Source organism: Oryzias latipes, chromosome 3 (genome assembly GCF_053564925.1).
Source record: "Oryzias latipes strain Hd-rR chromosome 3, Olatipes_Hd-rR_3.1".
NCBI lineage: Eukaryota > Metazoa > Chordata > Actinopteri > Beloniformes > Adrianichthyidae > Oryzias > Oryzias latipes.
Window position 1 is genome coordinate 43,124,192 of NC_136239.1, and position 15,302 is coordinate 43,139,493.

Here is a 15,302-nt window from a genome sequence, read left to right on the forward strand (position 1 = left end):
TGGTAGAGGCGTGGAGTTGCCCTCACGGTTATTCAAATAAATGATGTTGGAAATCGGGAAGAGTAGTCCCACCACGTCTAGTAAGGAGTTGCGTTTTTTCGTTGTTTGATCCATTGGAGGTTTATATATTTTCTTAGTTATTTTTTGTTTTTGTTTTTCATTTTAATTATTTTTGTTTTGAATTTGGAATTTGGTTTTGAGTAAATATTCTCTATGTCTATTTAAGTCAAAATAGTGAAGTCTGAGGAAATTCAAAAATCACTATAATGATAGCTAAGGATAAGGTACTAGATTGGTTGGAACTGATCTTCAGTGGAAATTCCAACGGGTCAACAGACGTTTCGGCCTTTTATTCCAGACGTCCTCACCGTGGAGGCCCCACAGGTTGATCAATTCCTGTGGTCAGTTCCAAGTGTCCAATTTTGTGGTTTTTTCGAATTGAAATTCCTCTGTTTTATTAATTTTTTTATTATTTTATTTTATGGTTTTCGTGTGTCAAAGCAGTGGTTTCTAGATTGTTTTGGTTTATGGTATTATTGGAAATTGTCTTAATTTATTGCACAATTTGATTGTTTTGTTATAGGTTCATAGCATATCTTTGAAATAATTCCTCGGACGGTTAAAAAAGAAGGTGTTCACGATGCTTAGGACGAATGATAAGATGTGTTTTTGTTAATTTTATGGGTCAAAATTTAAAAAAATCTTTTTGTAGACTTACCAAGAACAGACCTCTGTGATTAGTAGAGGGGAGTCTAAAAGAGTACAAAAATGGCGATCTGAACTACAATTTTTAAAAAAAAAACCTAAATTTGTCCATTAATAGTTATATGTCTGTAACAAAAAAGGGCTTTAGATGTGAATTGGTAGGTTTTTGATCAATTAGAAGGGAGTTTCGTTGTTTAATGTGGTTTAAAAAACGTAAAAACTCTGTTACAATGATTCAATAGAGAACTACAAAGATGGCGGATAGGACTACAAAAAAATGATCTCTGAAACGGACAGAAACCTCTGATTTGTCGTTCAGTATGGCTTCTACATGTAATTAGGAACGTGTTTGTCCATTTAAAATGAAAATCTGGAACAACCCGGACATCCTTATTAACAAAAAAATGATTCACTTCCCAGCTTGGCAAGCAGGGGGCATAAAACAACTAGAGCACGTAATTATTGATAGAAGATTCATAACCCCCCAGGAACTTCAAGACAAACATGGAATAAATAACTTCTTGGAATATCAGCAACTTAAATCAAGTATTACTAAAAAGTATAAAATTAAAGACGACGATTTAAAGCTACCAGATGTAGTTACCACTCTGATTAATTTTTCAATGAATAGAACTCTCTCCAAAATATACAAACTTTTATGTAATTTAGATAACAATATTGCCCTTCCGACAAAAAAATGGGATGCAGATTTGAGCATCAGCACAGATGAAAGCTTCTGGTCAGAACTTTGTCTAAACACCTTTAAACTGACAAAAAGTCCAAATCTGCAGCTAATCCATCTCAAAACTCTTCACAGAATTTACTACACTGGACAGAGGATGTTCAAGATGGGTCTCAGTAACTCAGACATTTGCGAGCACTGTGATAATAATCTACCCGACAGCTACATGCACGCACTGTGGTTCTGCACTCCTGTCCAGGCTCTCTGGCAGCAGGTATGTGCCGATCTATCAGTCTGGCTTAAGGTTTCAATCACTGCCTCACCGTCACTTTGTGTGCTTGGTGACATGAGTGCCATCGATATAGAAGAAGGATTAGCTTCTATCATTTTCATAACTCTTTGTATTGCCAAAAAAACTATTTTAATAAATTGGAAAAACAAGAAAAATATAAACATAAGTCAACACAGAAATCTGCTGTTTGATCATATCAGCTTGGAAAAAATGTCAGCCCAAAGCTCAAGTAACTTTGAAAGAATTCAGTCTCTCTGGTCTCCTGTGGTTGACTCCATGACTTAGGGGGTGGGGGGCTTGGTCGTCGCTGCTCCTTGCCCTTCTGCCGTGGTTTGGGGTGGGGGTCGGGGCTTCCGGTGCCTGGCGGGGGCGGTGGGGGGCTCCGTTGGTCGGGGGGTCGGGTCCGGTGCCTGGGTGGGGCGGGCTGGGGCGCTGCGTGGTCCTCTGGGCTTGGGTGTGGGGGTGCGTGGTGGGGGGGTGGGGTGGTGGTCTGGCTTGGCTTGGGGGGGTGGTCCCTTTGCCTGTGCTGGGGGGGGTTGGCGGGGGGCCCTGCTCGGGTGGGGGGGGCCCAGCGGCGCCGGATGGGCTGCCCATCTGCACCTGGGGCTGGGATCGGCCCTTCCCTGGCTCTGGGGCGGGACGGGACAACCCTCTCGGGGCCCCCGGTCGCTCTGGGTGTCACCCGCTTCGGCTGCGGGGTCTGGGGTGGGGTGGGGTGGGGGGCTTGTCGGCCCTGTCCTGTGGGGGGGCGTTCTGGGGGGGAGGGGGGGCCCATTATTAGTACGGGTCGGGGGGGCTAGCGGGTCGGGGTCTCCGCTGAGGCAATCAGTGGTTGCCTCGGCCGGTTGGCGCCCACGGTCCCGTCGAGGCCTGACCAGAGCTCTTCTAGGGCCGGCGTCTGGGGGTGGGGGCCTGGGCTTGCTCCGGGGGGGGGCGACGCTTTCTGGCTCCTCTCTCTCTGTGTGGGGTGGGTGGTGCCGGGCCTGGGGTGTCGGCGCCTCCGGGGGTGGGCCCCTGGGCTGGGTGGCCCTGGCCCCTTTGCTGGGGGTGGGCTGGGGGACGGCTGTTTGACCACCGGGGGACAGTCTACCAGCTGTCCCCAACTTACCCCCTTCCTTATATAACCTCATATTAGGGTGAGGGGGTGGGGGGTCTAGCCTGCGATGCGCCTTGGGGGGGGGCTACTTGGGAGTGGCCCCCCTCCTATGGTTGCCGTATGGAGTGGGCCCCCCCTCTTTCGGTTTTATTTGCACCTTAGACATGTAGGGTCCTTGGTAGGGGGGGTGCTTGGACATCACTGCAAGCAAGCAGCAGATGTCCTCCTGGCACCCTACCCGCCAATTTTAACCGCACCTTAGACATTTAGGGCCCCTTGGTGTGGAGGGTGAGGGGACATCACTGTGAGTAATCAGGAGATGTCCCCTTAGTGCCCTACTCGCCAATTTTAACTGCACCCCCCTTAGTACACACACCCCTCCCCCTTCAATATATACATTCAAACATAAACACACACACATGCACACAAACACCCTCTCAAACACCCATACACGCACACACATTTTACAAGGAAGGTGGGACCTGGGTCCATCTGTCCCCTACCCCTTCCCTGGTGGGGGGTGCGGGCCCCTTGGCGATGGCGGCCGTGTCCCTTGGGTGCCGGCTCCCTGGGCCCGGCGGTGCTCTCTCCGCACGGTGGGGGGGTTCATATTACACCTGAGCCGGGGGTGTTCGTGTCCCTGGGGGGTGGGTCCTGGTCCTTGCCCCTGGGCGCTGGGCCCCGCCAAACTTCCAACATGGCCGAGCCTGGTCGGGCCATATTTATAACATCCCTTGTGGGCCGCCCTTTTTTCCCCGGGGTTCCCCCCTCCTGGGCGGGGGCGGCGGGCCCCTGCCTTGCTCCTACCTGGACCAACCGTGGGCCGGGTGGGTGGCTGCCTGGAGTGCGGAGCGGGTCTCCCTTGGGGGGTCCTGGCTCGTACCTGGGGTCGGGGCGGGGGGATGCCCGGAACTCCTGGGTGGTGGTGGGGTGCTCGTCTGGGGCTGTGGGCGTCCCTCTCCGGTGGGGCCCTGCGTTGGGCTCTTCCGGCGCGGCGGGGGGCTGCTTTCCTGGCTGGGCTGGGGCGGCGCTCTCTTTCCCTCTGCGCCTCCCTGCTCTCTGGCTCTGGGGGCCTCGCGGCGGTCCGGCTGGCCCTGGCCTGGGTGGCGGTCTTGGTCGCCCGGGGGGCGGTTGTTCCCTGCCTGTTCCCGTGTGGCGTTGGGGGAATTCCGGCTGCCGCTGCTGCTGCGGCGGGGGTATGGGTGTGGGGGTGGCTGGGCGCTCCTCCTCCTTCTTTTCACATTCCACCATCCATTTTAGAAGAACATAAACACTCACCTGAGCACAGGTGTTAGCTCACCTTTGCACTAATAGTTTGCATGATTGAATGAATGAAAGATTTCACACTAGTTGGTTTAAAGGCATAGGTATGCGTTCGTGAACACTATCTGTTTTGTGTGCATGTTGACATGTGGACATTTTTGCGGCTAGCAGGTGTGTTGATAATATTTGAGTGTGTGTGAACAGGCCCCGCCCTTTTTGTACTACATTTGAACCGTACCGTAACGATAAACAACCAGTAAACCTGCCTGCTCTATGCTGCTTCATGGTCTTACCCCCCTTCCCCTCCTATTATCACCCTCCTACCCCCCCCTCTCTCTAACGTCCCTCTCTCTTCTTCCCCTCTTTCCTTTTCCGTCCGGTCCAACACCAAAGATTTTCAAACATGATTGAAATTAATAAATTTTGGCCTCAATTACAAAAGGGGTTTATTCAGACATACCTTTGGTTTGTCTGAAGATGAATAACCCCTCTTGTTAAAATAAAATATGTCCAACACAAGAGGCCCTCAGCTCTCATCTGTTTGCCTAGCTGTTGGACAGGACAAGTTAGAAAAAAAAAAAAAAAAAAAAAAAAAAAATAAATAAATAAATAAAATGAAAATTGGTCGGTTGGTTTGCTTTAAAAGTCTTCTAGAAATTTCGTCCGGATTTTAATGGCGTCCCAGCACTTCCGGTTCGGTGGGGTCACGTGTCAATTTGTTTTCATTCGTTTAAACGATTAGAAACGACTTACGTTTTTTTCTTCGGTCAAATTGATTAGAGGGTGTTTTTCCTTCGTGGTGGTGAGAAACGGCTTCGACGGTTGATTTCACGTAACCGTGTGTTTAAAAAAACGCGGGGTGATCCAAGATGGCGGCCACGTACTTCCGGTTCGGTCGAAAATTGTTTTGCGTCGTTTATTACTTTAGAATTATTTTTTACGGTTTTTTATTCGCTAAAAATGATCCTTGAGGGGTAGCCATTGCTCTGAGATGTGTAAAAAAAACTTCGACGGCGATTTTTAGAAAACTGACGTAGTGGGGGGTCCTGGAGAGAACCCAAATCGTGTTTGAAAGGTTCCGGTCCACTGGGTAAAGCAGCTGGTCCTTGTTGATTGGTCCGTTCGAAATCCGGGTGGTTCAAATGTCTATAAAAGAGCTGACCTGCGTTTTTCGGTTGAAATTCGAAATGTGTATGTTGTGGGGTGTTCGTGAGTGCACAGGGCTAACCCCTTAGAAGACTGGAAAGTGATTTAATGTCCTATTAATCCAGGACAACCTCCCAGAGTGCTGTTCCTATAGTCGGAACCAGGAAGGCTCACAAAACTTACCGAGAGCCCGGTTCCTCACTGGCCAGCAGTTGTCATCGTTAGGTTGCTAGCCAGCCCAGGCTCTCCCGTAGTGAAGGGTGTTCCTCAGTGGTGGTCTGTCCGGATGAACGAGGAGGTTCTAAGTCTCTGGGGGTTCTGGGGTCCTGGCTCCGCTTTCCGGCTGCGTCTTCCAGGCCGGGATCCTGGATGCGTTGAGGCCAGGTCCGTCGTCCTCCTCGGTGGTCCGGTGGATCCTTCGTCGGTTCTGGGCGTCGATATGCAGGGTCGGAGTGTGAAGCTTGAAGAGGAGAGGATAAAGTTCTGAAAAGAACTCTTTTTTGCTCTAAGCAAAGCAGGTTCCAGCGAAGTCATTCATGGGATGTCGTCTTCCACTCATCCAGCAGGGGTCGTGAAGATGTGTGAATTGGAGATTCCTCCAAAGGTCACTGATCAAACCATCCCCCTAAGTGATGGTTTGCAAGGTCCGTGTCTGTCCTCCATGATTTTCAACAGGGGTTGGTTCTAAGGTTGTTGGTTATCTAAGATTATTAAAACTTACCATGTATCAACTGTTGTGTATGTTTATTATGTCCTTGTTGCTATTTTTCCACTCTCTTTCAGGTCCTTTTAGGTAATTCCGTTGTATCCTGTTGTTTTCATTTGCATGGGGTTTCAAATGGTCCAATCAGATGGCTCCGTTTGTTTTTGTGTATAGAATGCCCAAGGTAAAATAAATTTGTATTTTTCATCATCCTCCGTTGTTGTGTAGGCTTTCCTTTACCCATCTTTGTGACTGATTAGTTAGTTTTGGTTGTTTAAGTAGGTAGGATTTCAGTATTAGTCACCAGCCAATCAGAGGACATGACGTCATCATTACCCATAATCCTTTTCAGGAGGGGTTGTTTCAAAAAAACATCAATTTTTATTACTTTCGAGAGTTTGTTTCTAATGAGCTATGGTTTTCCCTTGTTGTTGAGAAATGCTTTGTATGCTGTGAAGGGTAGGGTTAGAAATATTTTTTAACTTAAAAACCATAACTTTGAGTGGTGTTGTGAACCAAGGGGTTCCAAGTTACAAGCTGCTTCAAGTCAAAGTCAGTTCACACTGTCCAGAATCCTTCTGCTGCAAAGGGGCCGATTGTCATGTCACCCTCAGAAGGCTCAGACCTCCAGCAAGTCTCTGTCAAATGGGATACGGTTCTCTCCCAAATCAATGAGAACCTTTGTCAAAGAAAAATTAATTTTTATTTGTAGAGTTAGATGTTAAGGATGTGGTTCCCCCTGGTGGTGGTATCGTGGAATTCCCTTTGGCGCCCTCTGGTGTACATTCCTTGGAACTTCAAGGGGTTGCTATTTATGGGTTGACCAATCTATTTTATATATAAATCTATAGAAAGAGGAGTTTAAGAAATACTGTTAAAGATTTGTATTAGAAAAACCCAGTATAGAAATAAAAATAAAAGTAAAAATATACATACAGAAATTTTTTTTTAATCAAGCCTAAAGAGAGCTGAGAGTTACCCTGCCCATCGATTTAAGTAAACAGGTATTATTTGTAAAAAGTCTTTATTGATTGATTTTTATTTTAAGTGAACAAGTTAACCGTTTATAGAAAGAGTGGAGTTTTTAGGAAGGCGGTTTTTCTGAGAGGGGACAAGAGAGGAGGTTAGTGAAGAGGTATATTGGTCTACATGTATTTGGGGAATAAGTAGGTTCTGTTGTGCGTGGTGGTGCAGACCCTGCAGTGCCGTTCCCTCAGTCGAACCGAGGATCTGGCTGGGTTAGGTTTTTGCGACAGTTTCGCGAAGCGAAACTGGAGCCCCAAAGAGGTCAGCCTGGCGGCCTTGAGATCTCTAGGGGGTGGGGGGTTGCACACTCACTCCTGTTCAGTCGAGGTAACGGACAGTTACAGGTGCCTCGTCAGTGGTGTATGGTGTCTGGTGGGTTGAGATGTACTGTGTGGTGTCTGGGCCATGCATGTGCAAGTATCTCCCATATGTATGTACTTGGTCACTTTGTAAGTGACCTTGTGTGTGTAGGTATCTAGTGGAGGAAATAAAGAAAGAGTTAGTAGGACATAAAAAAGGGGGGGGGGGGGTTTGTTGTTTTGTAACAACAATCTCAACATGGATCCCTAACCCTAACCCGAACCCTAACCCTAACCCAACATAACAATCCCATCTTTAAATTGTGATGTTTTAAACTAATTATTTATAAAATGTATTGATTTGTAAAGGATTTGATTAGGGTTTGGGCTTTATTTTAATTTTGCTTTAATATTTCAATAAATTGGTTAGGGTTAGGGCTTTATGCTCAATTTGGTTAGGGTTAGGGCTTTATGCTCAATTTGGTTAGGGTTAGGATCAGATTAAGGGATTAGGTTAGGATTAGGATCTGATTCAAGGGGCCAGGTTAAGAAGATCCAATCAAATGGAGTAATTTAGGATTAGGGCTAGATAAAAGGATAATTTCTTTTCATATTTAAACCATTTGGTTCTTTTGTGTTTAATAAATATATCCATTGTCTCTCTTTTTCTTTCTGTGTCAGTCCAATTGGAATTATTTTGTATGCCTGAAATCTTGACGTTGTGCCATCCATGTAAAATAAAATGTTTAACCAAATTAGTGTCTGTGTTTTTTTTTATTTATAATGTTGTATTTGTGTTGTGTTAATCTTGTGGAAATAGAGTTTTTAGTTTCTCCAATATATTGAAGTTTGCATTTTGCACAAAAAATGACATAGACACAATTTTTTGATTTTAAATTAAATGTTTCGGGAATTTTGAAAATGTTTTTGTTTACTCTATTTTGAATGTATTGTAACCTAATAAGATGGTCTTGAAGGTTTGTATGTGTTTGGCTCTGTTGCAAAGGTTGTACTTTTGCTTTTACCAAATAATCCCTTAGATTTTTATTCCGTCTATATGCTGAAATGACTTGATGTTTTCTCAGCAATCCCTGGTCCGTAATAATTTGTTTGAAGTTATTTTTTATTATATGATTTATTTTTTTACTTCCTGTAGAAAAATTTGTAATTAGTGGAATTATTTCTTGTACATTATTTTGTTTTTGTTCAGAATCCTTAAGAGTTTTAACACAACGTCGTAGAAATGATCTGGAATATCCCCTATGTCTCAAGGCAGAGAATAATACTTTCATTGCACCCCTAAAATCTTCTTCCTGTGTACAAATACGTCTGAATCGGAGTAGTTGTGACTTTACTAGCCCCTTGTGTGTATGTTGTGGGTGAAAACTTGTTTTGAATAATAAAGAGTGTGTATCTGTGTCTTTGAAAAAAACTTTGACTTCCAATTTACCAGATTGTTCAAAGGAGTTTCCTTTGTAAACGGTTGTATCCAAAAAATCAATTGATCGTTCATGAAAAGTGTATTTCAAGTGAATGGATGAATCATGTGTATCCAGTATTTTTATAAAGGTCAAAAATTCTTCTTTAGAGTTTGTCCAGATTCCAAAAATATCATCAAGGTATCTTAGATATACCAAAGGTTTTATTTTACATTTTTGTAGTGCTTTTTCCTCCCAATCAGCCATAAAAATGTTTGCATAAGATGGAGCAAATCGTTTCCCCATTGCTGTTCCTTTAATTTGTAAAAAATACTCCCCATTAAATTCAAAGTCATTTCTTTTCAAATTAATCTCCAATAAATTTAGCAATTCCCCATCAGGTCGATTTTCATCCGGATATTTAATAAAAATGTTTTTGATTGAGCTCATGCCGGCCGAAATGTCAATGTTTGTATATAGACTCTCAATATCAATAGAAAAAAAGAAAGAGTTGCTAGGAATAGTCAAGGTTTTAATGATGTTTACAAAATGATATGTATCTTTGATGTAGGAAGGATGTTTGACAGACAGGGGATTCAAGAAATAATCCAAATATTCTGCTGTTTGGTAAGTTTCACTCCCACAATCTGCAACGATAGGTCGTCCAGCAGGCACTTTGAAAGGTACCGTCCAATTCTTAGGATCCTTGTGAATCTTGGGTAGAATGTAAAATCTTCTCAGCCGTGGTTCCACATCTCCTTTTAAATACTGAAGTTGTTTTTCATTAATAAATTTCTTTTCATGTAGTTGGGCCAAAATTTTATGTACCTTGGGCACTGTTTAAATAAATAGGTTTTCTTAGTTGTTTATAATATTTTGTGTCATTTAATTGTCTTTTTGCCTCCATTATGTATTGGTCTCTACCTAATATAACTACAGTACTACCTTTATCAGCTGGTTTGATAATTATGTGTTTATTTTGGGTCAATTCTCTAAGTGCTCTTTGTTCATGTAATGTCAAATTTGGTTTTTCATCTAGTAGTTTGAAGTGTTTATAGAAGTCCTGTTGATCTTTTTTAATTAAAGTTTTGATTTCTGGAGGCAATTGGTCAGTGTCAGGGATCCAAATAGAGGTGGGCGTAAACCTCTGTTGTAGTCGTTGGTTATTATCGTGTTTACCCGAAAAATATGCTACTAATTTCAGTTTCCTATGATAGTTTTGAAGGTCATATTGAAGTTGGATTGTGTCAAACTTACTTTTGGTAATCGTGGGAACAAAGGTTAGTCCTCTATTCAGAAGGTTCCACTGAGTCTGGGTTAGAGTGAAATTCTCAGCCAAGACCAGAACATTCTGAAGGAAAAGTGGTGTAGAACCTTTCGTCCCCTCTTTGAAAAGACTTAAGGGGCTGTCAAGTTTAAATAACTTGTCCAGTGGTTAAGCATGGCTCTAGCTGTTGTTCGAGTCCAATGCACATCGTCTGGCTCAGTCTCAAAGTCAGTTTCCGGAAGAGGGGGGATGTAAGGGAAGTTCCGCCTGATGTGCTGGTTGAGTTGTTGCAGAGTTTTTCGTTCTGCATGACGTAGGTCCCTGGAAAAGTTTAGCACTGGTATCCACACCTCAGCATATGGGAACTGTTTTTTAGCAGTTCTCAACGCTGCCTGTGCTTGCTTAATTGTGGTCTGTTTGGCCTTTTGCCCTCTATGGTTTATACCAAAAGACAGTACCACTTTCTCCACCACCACATGGCTGGTTGATTTTGCCATCAGGGCTTGAGCATGGCGAAAGTTGGCTCCGGGGTAGCTCTCAATTTGTAGGTCACGGACCTGGTGTTCCTGAATCCTAGATAAATTAGAGTCTCCCAGTATCAGCCACTTTTTCCGTACATTCAAGTCCCAGTCAATCAGTTTACGATCCGAGTTTGGATGCCTCGTAACTTGATAGCTGTGCGGTCTGGGTGTGGAGAAGAGTTCATCTGAGTTCCCCCCATGGGATTCTTCATGAGAATCATCAAAAGAAGCATGAACTATGGCCGACACTCTTTGTACATTTGGAGACGTGCTCCTGCTTCGTAGAGGCGTCTGGTGTAAGCTAGCTGCTTCTTCATGGTCAGAGGTAAGTGACTCCTCCTCAGAAATGCTTGATGTTTCCCTGCGTCTTCTCACTCGAGGAGGTCTCTGTTCCAGTGGAGTACTGTTATCCTCGGAAACATCTTGCAGGTTGGAAACCTCCATGATGACTGCGTTGCTTTCCTCCTCCTCCCGACGTCCATACCAACGCACTCTAGCATCCGGTGATGGAATCTCATCTGGGAGGGACCGAATCTCCAAGTCATCCTCCTGTATGACATGTTCCGTCATGGTAGCAACTGCTCGGGTGCATGTTTTCTTATGAGTCACTGCAGCCCTGTTTGACTGTCTTCCCTGCCTAGGTGGTTCCACTTGTGTAGCAGATGTTCTTTGCTCTGGCACTGCTCTTACTTCTTGATCACTGTCATTCATAGCAGAAGTAATGAGTGCCTCTACATGCTCCACTACCCCATAGGACATCCGAGGCAGATTTCTGTAGGCCCACCTTGTGGCCACTTCAAAAGCCGGCTTCCAGTTTGGAACCAGGTCTATTTTCAAATCCTGCAGCAGGAGCTTAAGACTGGTCTTGTAGTGATCCTCCAAAATCACTAAGGTATTATAGCCCCAGTTCTTAGCGTTGCCTACGATTAAATCCATCGTGGCATCTGTGGGGGCCGCAGGTTTGATCATAGATGACAAAATGTCCACCATACGGGAGATCATCCTTGGCTCAGCCTTTCCTGGCTTAGGTGCAACATTTTGCAAATGGTGAACTGTTTTGATGACCTTGTGCATTGTACGGACGAGCTGCCCAAACTGTGGGTCAGTTTGTTCAGGTCTCCGAATGTCCTGTCGTCCAGGTCTACCAAAATGGACGGTATTTTGGTTTTTCCTTGGAACATCACGGACCACTGATGCATAGGACCGGGGTTGTTGTTCTCTGTAGCGATACCCAGCAAAGGGAGGCACAGGCTGGTTAGGTCGAAAGGCTGTGGCCCCCCTTCCGCGGAAGTTGGTCGGTGCGCGGTCCATCCCTAAGCGGATCTCGCTACTACGTCCCCATTGGTTCTGTTGGAAGGCCCGTTTCCTTCCCCGCCGTGGACGGACCAGAATCCAGTCACTGTCCATGTGTCTTTTAATTTCACCTTTGTTATTCTAATTTAATCAGATGTCAATGAAATGTATGTTTTTTTTGTTTGTTTTTATAAGTTTTATTTTTTTGTGTGCTTTTTTTATTTTTTTGAAAAAGAAAATAGAATTGAATAAAATTGTGAAAAAAGTAAAAAAAAAGAAAAAGAAAAGTGTTCAATACAAATGAAAAGAGCGTGCTTCAGCGGCAACGTTTCAACCTGTTTTCAGGTCTTCCTCAGGCCTATAAAGCACGCGTTTCAGTCTGGTTAGTTTTGCTGGCACTTGGACAGATGTTTTCCCTTCAAAGAGCAGAGCAGAAATGAGCCCTGCTCAGCCTCTCTGTATATATAGGGTCTGGGCTCCACCCCCTAGTATTTTCCAGCTTGTATTTTTTACTGTTTCATTTTATTCCTGCCCTTCATTTTAAAGTTACTTTTTAAATTTATTTAATATACCAATCAATTACCAAATGAAATTTAAAAGTCTTTGAAATGTAAACTTAGTTAATATATTAATTTCGCAAAAGAAAATGTTAAGGATTTAAAAATTTAATCAATTTAACTGTTATTTAAGCCATTTTTACCCCTTTACATGTATATACACATACATATACATACACACATATCTTTTTAGGATCTTTATTTTGTATTGCATGTTTTTAACAATCCCATCTTTAAATTGTGATGTTTTAAACTAATTATTTATAAAATGTATTGATTTGTAAAGGATTTGATTAGGGTTTGGGCTATATTTTAATTTTGCTTTAATATTTCAATAAATTGGTTAGGGTTAGGGCTTTATGCTCAATTTGGTTAGGGTTAGGGCTTTATGCTCAATTTGGTTAGGGTTAGGGTTAGGGTTAGGGGGTTAGGGTTAGGGTTAGGGTTAGGGGGTTAGGGTTGGGTTAGGGGTTAGGGTTAGGGGTTAGGGGTTAGGGGTTAGGGTTAGGGCGAATGGTTGTAGCCCCCCTTCCGCGGAAGTTGGGCGGTGCGCGGTCCATCCCAAAGCGGGTATCGCTGCTATGACCCCTCTGATATTTTGGGAAGGTTTGTTTCCTCCCCCTCCGCGGACGGACAAGTGTCCACTCCCCGTCCATTTGATAGATTTTTTTATTTTTTTTATTTCCGGTTCGCCTTTGTTATTATAATTTAATAAGGCGTGTGTGGAAATGTTCTTTTTGTTTGTTTTTATGTTATTTAAGTGTTTTTGGTTTTTTATATTTTTTGTGAAATAAAATAATCCAATTTGAAAAGAAATGTTTTTTTAAAAAAAAGAAAGAAAAAACACAAGTGTTCAAAAGAAACACGTGTTCAAAAGAAAAAGACAAAAAAGCAAAAAAATGCGTGCTACAGTGGCAACGTTTCGACCTCTAATAAGGTCTTCTTCAGGCCTATACAGCACTCAAATCACTGTGGCTAAATTGGCTGGCACTTGTGGAGATGTTGTCCCTACGAAGAGCAGAGCAGAAATGAGCTCTGTTCAGCCTGTCCCAATATATAGCCTCCTGGCTCCACCCCCTTGTATTTTCCCCATTTTCTTTTTTCCAGTTTCTTTTTATTTATACCCTTTATTTTAAAGTTGTTTTTTAAGTTATTTAATGCATGAATCAATTGCCAAATTCAATTTTAACCATTTAAAACATAAATTTACCTAATATTTATTACTTTTAGTGAAAATTCATAATGATTTTAATTATATTTTAAAAAATGTTTCTTATGCCAACTTTTATAGCCCTATGCATTTATATGTGTTTTATTTTTGGATGTTACTTTTGTATTGTGTATAATGAATTTACTTAAAATAACATATTTTGAAATTATGATGTTTTTAATAAGAGTACATTTATGCAATGATATGATGTTTTTATGATTAGGTTAGGGCTAAATTCTAAATTTGGTTTAATATTTCAACAGTTTGGTTAGGGTTAGGGCTGAATTCTAAATTTGATTTAATATTTCAACCATTTGATTAGGGTTAGGGCTACATACTCAATTTGGTTAGGGTTAGGGCTAAATACTTTGGTTAGGGTTAGAATTCGATTAAAGGGCCAGGTTAGGGTTAGAATTTGATTAAAGGGCCAGGTTAAGGTTAGATTTCGATTAAAGGGCCAGGTTTACAGGATCCAATCAAGGTAAGTCATATATTGAAGGTAAGTAATTTACAAGGTAAGTAATTCAATTTCTAATTAGGGGCTCGACTAAATTAAGGGGGGGAATCGTTTAAACTGCAGAATGGGACTTTATGATAATGGATAATTTCTTTTCATGTTTAAACCATTTGGTTCGTTTGTGTTCAGTAAATATATCCATTGTCTCTCTTTTGACTTTTTTTCTTTGTCAGTCCAAATTGAATTGTTTTGTATACCTGCAACCTTTACACTATGCCACCCATGTAAAATAAAATGTTTGACCAAATTAGTGTCTGTGTCCTTTTTATTTATAATATTGTATTTGTGTTGAGCCATTCTTGTGGAAAGTGAGTTTTTAGTTTCTCCAACATATTGAATTTTGCACTTTGCACAAAAAATTACATAAACACAGTTTTTTGATTTCAAATTAAAGGTTTGGGAAATTTTGAAAATGTTTTTGTTGACTTTATTCTGAATGTATTGTAATCTAACAAAATGGTCTCGAAGGTATGCACATTTTTGGCTTTGTTGTAAAGGTTGCACTTTTGCTTTCACCAAATAATCTTTTAGATTTTTATTGCGTTTAAATGCTGAGATTACTCGATGTTTTTTCAACAGTCCTTGGTTCGTAATAATTTGTTTGAAGTTGGTTTTTATTTTATGATTTAGTGTTTTACTTCCTGTAGAAAAATTTGTAATAAGTGGGATTATTTCCTCCATATTTGTGTGTTTTTGTCCGGTATCCTTTAGAGTTTTGAAACAACGTCTTAGAAATGATCTGGAATATCCCCTCTGTCTCAGGGCAGAGAATAATACTTTCACTGCACCCCGAAAATCTTCTTCCTGGGTACAAATGCGTTTAAATCGGAGTAGTTGTGACTTTACTAATCCCCTGTGTGTATGTTGTGGGTGAAAGCTGGTTTTGAATAATAAAGAATGTGTGTCTGTGTCTTTGAAAAAAACTTTGACTTCCAATTTACCAGTTTTTTCAAAAGAGTTTCCTTTGTAAACAGTTGTGTCTAAAAAATCAATAGAATGTTCGTGGAAGGTGTATTTCAGATTAATGGATGAATCGTGTTTATCAAGTATGTTTATGAAAGTCACAAATTCCTCTTTAGAGTTGGTCCAAATTCCAAATATATCATCGAGGTATCTTAAGTAAACTAAAGGTTTGATTTTACATTTTCGGAGTGCTTTTTCTTCCCAATCCGCCATAAAAATATTTGCATAAGACGGAGCAAATCGTTTCCCCATTGCTGTCCCCTTAATTTGTAAAAAATATTCCCCATTGAATTCAAAATCGTTTCTTTTCAAATTGATTTCCAGTAATTTTAGCAATTCCCAAT